General features: G+C 30.7%; 1 protein-coding gene across 3 annotated transcripts in view; it reads right to left on the bottom strand.

Annotated features, from left to right (window-relative positions):
- Positions 1 to 5,501, bottom strand: part of LOC106462672 (girdin-like) — an 80,120-nt gene that overhangs the window by 66,105 nt on the left and 8,514 nt on the right. For 2 of the 3 annotated variants that reach the window (XM_022390001.1, XM_013922617.2), the window contains exon 1: positions 3,744 to 4,113. The gene's annotated coding sequence lies outside the window, so the exon portion shown is untranslated. Of the gene's footprint in view, positions 1 to 3,743; positions 4,114 to 5,501 lie in introns of those variants that run through there. The other variant, XM_022390000.1, reaches the window with a different exon arrangement.

Genomic DNA, 5,501 nt, shown 5'->3' with positions numbered 1-5,501 from the left:
TTATTCTAAATATAGTGTTAGCTGGTCTGATTATCTATTCTAAATATAGCATTAGCTTGTCTGATTATTCATTCTAAATACAGTGTTAGCTTGTCTGATTATTCATTCTAAATATAGTGTTAGCTTGTCTGATTATTCATTCTAAATATAGTGTTAGCTTGTCTGATTATTCATTCTAAATATAGCGTTAGTTGTTCTGATTATTTATTCTAAATATAGTGTTAGCTAGTCTGATTATTTATTGTAAACAGAGTGTTAGCTGGTCTGATTATTTATTCTAAATATAGTGTTAGCTGGTCTGATTATTTATTCTAAATATAGTGTTAGCTGGTCTGATTATTTATTCTAAATACAGTGTTAGCTGGTCTGATTATTTATTGTAAATAGAGTGTTAGCTGGTCTGATTATCTATTCTAAATATAGTGTTAGCTTGTCTGATTATTCATTCTAAATATAGTGTTAGGTGGTCTGATTATTTATTCTAAATATAGTGTTAGGTGGTCTGATTATTTATTTTAAATATAGTGTAAGCTGGTCTGATTATTTATTCTAAATATAGTGTTAGCTGGTCTGATTATTTATTCTAAATATAATGTTAGCTGGTCTGATTATTTATTCCAAACACAGTGTTAGCTGGTCTGATTATTTATTCTAAATATAATGTTAGCTGGTCTGATTATTTATTCCAAACACAGTGTTGGCTGGTCTGATTATTTATTCTAAATATAGTGTTAGCTGGTCTGATTATTTATTCTAAATATAGTGTTAACTGGTCTGATTATTAACTATAAATATAGTGTTAGCTGTTCTGATTATTCATTCTAAATATAGTGTTAGCTGGTCTGATTATTTATTCTACACAGTGTTAGCTGATCTTATTATTTATTCTAAACACAGTGTTAGCTGCTCTGATTATTAATTCTAAATATAGTGTTAGCTGGTCTGATTATTCACTCTAAATATAGTGTTAGCTGGTCTGATTATTTATTCTACACAGTGTTAGCTGATCTTATTATTTATTCTAAACACAGTGTTAGCTGTTCTGATTATTCATTCTAAATATAGTGTTAGCTATTTTGATTATTCATTCTAAATATAGTGTTAGCTGGTCTGATTATTCACTCTAATTATAGCTAGCTGGTCTGATTATTTATTCTAAATATAGTGTTAGCTGGTCTGATTATTTATTCTAAATAGTGTTAGCTGATCTGATTATTCACTCTAATTATAGTTAGCTGGTCTGATTATTTATCTTAAATACTGTTAGCTGTTCTGATTATTCACTCTAAATATAGTGTTAGCTGGTCTATTTGTATATCCTAAATATGGTGTCAGCTGGTCTGATTACTTATTCTAAAACAGTGTTAGTTGTTTTGATTATTTAGTCAAAATATAGTGTTAGTTGTTCTGATTATTTATTCTAAAACAGTGTTAGTTGTTTTGATTATTTAGTCAAAATACAGTGTTAGTTGTTCTGATTATTCATTCACAATACATTGTTAGTTGTTCTGATTATTCATTCAAAATACACTGTTAGTTGTTCTGATTATTCATTCAAAATACATTGTTAGTTGTTCTGATTATTCATTCAAAATACATTGTTAGTTGTTCTGATTATTCATTCTAAATATAGTGTTAGCTTGTCTGATTATTCATTCTAAATAGTGTTAGCTTGTCTGATTATTTATTCTAAATATAGTGTTAGCTGGTCTGATTATCTATTCTAAATATAGTGTTAGCTTGTCTGATTATTCATTCTAAATATAGTGTTAGCTTGTCTGATTATTCATTCTAAATATAGTGTTAGCTTGTCTGATTATTCATTCTAAATATAGCATTAGGTGGTCTGATTATTTATTCTAAATATAGTGTTAGCTGGTCTGATTATTTATTCTAAATATAGTGTTAGCTGGTCTGATTATTTATTCTAAATATAGTGTTAGCTGGTCTGATTATTTATTCTAAATATAGTGTTAGCTGGTCTGATTATTTATTCTAAATATAGTGTTACTTGGTCTGATTGTCTGATTATTCATTTTAAAGATAATTTAGCTGGTCTGAGATATGGATAATAGGTTGAACATAACATATACAATGAAGTTAATAAAAACAAACATAAAAGTTGCTTGCCAGAGGCTAAAATAATGTGTATAAATAATTTTCCACTTAAAAGTAGGATAATACTACAATCTCTTGAAAACAATCTAATTAACTTTATCGTGAATCTATAATTTTACTCAATGTAAAATAAACTATGTAAGAAAATTTTGTTAACAGAGAGGTACCTAAATGATGAAACAATGCATAGTACAGGTAAAATTATAATAACAGAACTTAATTAGATATATTCATTACCAGGTTGATTTTCATTTTTAATCTAAGTGAATAACTTGCTCTGATCATAAGGTAACAAGATAATGAAAGCTTTTCACAAATAGCTGCAAACAGACACTGCTACCTCTTTAATTCATTAATGTCTAATTCTCTAATTGCAAGCTTTACAGTCATTCAGTGGTATCACACTTCAAAATATGTTCTTGTGTAGCTTTAATATGCATTTAACCATTTTTCTCCACACTGAAAACTTTAATATAGCTTGCTATGTTAATTAGTTCATGTTTCAATATTTATTAACATACATGAACCATACCAATCACTTCTAAATGCTGTGTAGCTTTTAGGATGTGTTTATAAATACACATTTGTACTCTTTTTCATCCTGTAACACTAACAGTTTAAGGCTATTCAGCTTTCCAGGTCAATTTCACACTCAGATTTTTTGCTTCTCAATGTTGCACATTCTTAAAGAATGAGTATAATAAGGGGTTGTGTTTGTGTATGCATCCTAAAATTACATGAAGCCACTTTACCCTTCAAAAGTGGTGTGAAGTTTCAATTATGACATTTTCTTTCACTGATATTGCTGGGCTGATACTATTTTAAACTTCAATTTATTATCTGGGCATTATGTATGTCATATGAGATTATGGTATTTTTTATATGGATTGTGTGGTAAAAACCAGCACAAAGTTTTCTTCTTGTTTTTTTTACCAACTTGGTCCTAAACATTTCAACATTTTAAGAGACCTTGCCACTCTCCTACTTAATTCTGGGTTTGTTTGTTTTTTAAGTTAAACGTTTTTTTTAATTCAGTTTATTAGTATTATAAATTTTAATGTTAATTTTCTTGATAATTTTTTTCTTTTCGTCATTAAATAAAGCTAAAACTAAAAAGCTTTTAATATTGATATTTTTTTCCTAAAATATTATTTTCACTGAAATTGATAAGGAAATTAAAAGTGAAACTTAAGTTAAATTAAATCCCACTATTGATCCCGATATTTTCAAATACTAGATTTTATATAAATTATTGTCGTTAATTTAGGCCTATTGTCTATCGGCAACCGAAATCTTATTGCTTAAGCTCTGTATAGTAAAACGTCATTCTAAAAATGTAATTAATATTAACTTTCGATTTGATCACAAGCTAACTACTTAGACAAGTTAAAAGTTGTAGAAAACTAAAAATCAACTTGCTTCATATCTAACTTATGAGTCTACACAAACGGTTAGGCGTTTCACTTGAAATTCGAAATGAAACACACACAAAGAATATCTATTGGAAACTCCTTATTAATTAAGAGAGAAAAATATAACACTAGAGCTAAATAACGAAATTTTACATTGAAAGAATGAACTATAAAATACGACAAAGTAAAAATTAAAGTTAATTGTAAACTTACGGAGGAGGTCTAACGACAGACAATCTTCTTCCCCTTTTACACTCACACGGGTATGGTTCGTTGTTCTGGTCCACTGACGTTAGCGACTTGCGTTAGCGTGGAGACTGCGTCGATTGGCGTTGTCGTTAGGGGATGTAACCGTGCCAAGCGAATGCGGTAACTATGGGTAGCGTAAAGCCGGCTTCTGTTAAAATTCTTCACATAAGAATAAATAATTAAACTGTATTGGGCAGTCAACGGAAAAAAAGCACAGTAACTTACTGAGTAATTACTTCTGCTATCTTCAAACATTCAACTCAAACACACAAAAGTGTATATTGATATATAGAACAAACGAGTTTAATTTGTTTCGTGAAAATAAAATGCTTTTCATGCAGTAATCAGGCGAAAAAACTTTTTTGTTCATAAAATAGTAGAGTTCTTTCTTATAATCTTACGATAAATTAAAAGTCAATGTCTATATAAAAAACGTAACGGAGTTGTTCTACCACCTGCTTTTGTCGTGTGTTCTACCTAACGCGTGATTTCTTTGTTGTTAGGGTTTCACTCGCGTACAGCGACCTCTTTTTCTGTTTATCTAACGTTCGACTTTGATAGATTTAATACGAATGTATTACAAGTATTGTATATGGCAGGCATATTAGAAGTTTATAAACGCCACCCATGTTATATAATCGAGGTTTATTAATCTGACGTGTTTTGTTATTTGAAAATTCATTTATGTATTATAAATGACATCGATGTGAATGTTTTGATATGTCTCATAAATCAAGAGATAAGCCTACTTTCAAACTCACAATATCGATTTTCACAGATCAAAAACTGTCTCATACAGGATACTTAAACGTAGCAAAAAGGTTCAATAATATCTCGACAGTGAACAGCAGCAGACGTTCCGAGTTGAATGTCAGTTGTTTTTAAGCGTAAAGATACACAAAGCTCTGCCCAACGAGAGAATCGAGCCCTGAATTTTAACATTGTAAGCTCGTGAACTTACTGCTGACCAGAGGTGTCACTAGCTGCTTAAAAGATTCGGGGCTCGGGCCAATAGGGGAGGAAATTTTCGGCGTTTCAGTATGATATTGATGATGGTTTTCTATTCTGATTTTTCAAGACACTAAATAGGGACACTGTCAAATCGAATTGTGCCAGCGCCTAGCAACGCAAAGTATGCGTTTAAGGTGATTTTTTTAAATTTAAGCTTTGTTTGCCAGTATAGGGAAGACACGAGTATATAGTAAGTTTGGGTACAGTTGGTATCTTAATTGGATTTGTGAGTTTCTTTGTTAGGAAGGTGTTGGTAATGTTTTCTAATAAGTGTTGTGGATAGCAGTTACGTTTCAGGATGTCATGTAAGAACGAAATTTCAAAGTGTAGATTAAGATATGTGGAGCACAGGTTGTAAGCTCTGTTTAGTAAGCATGTAACAAGGTTTCGTTTATACGTAAACGGGATAAAGCTATCAAAGTGTGTAAGGAGACCAGGGAGTCTTTTTTCGGTAAATTGATGTGGAATTGATGTCGTTGTTGCGTCATCGAGGTCACGTGACTGGTGTGGCGCCCTCTATTTTCTAGAACTATCTTGTTTTTTCATGAATGCTCTAGTATTTGCTAGATGGGGTAGGCGGGTATATATAAGAAGGGACAGCGTGACGCGAGAGGTAATGTAATGTGTGTGTAGATATTGAGTAATTGAACTGCAGTCAGAAGTATTATTGACGTTCGTTGTTATAGCGTTTGTTTAGCGCGATTCTTGAAG

The sequence above is a fragment of the Limulus polyphemus genome, unplaced genomic scaffold (assembly GCF_000517525.1).
Source record: "Limulus polyphemus unplaced genomic scaffold, Limulus_polyphemus-2.1.2 Scaffold1222, whole genome shotgun sequence".
Taxonomy (NCBI): domain Eukaryota; kingdom Metazoa; phylum Arthropoda; class Merostomata; order Xiphosura; family Limulidae; genus Limulus; species Limulus polyphemus.
Note: the sequence above shows the minus strand (reverse complement) of the source record. Positions and strands in the feature narration are given on the sequence as shown.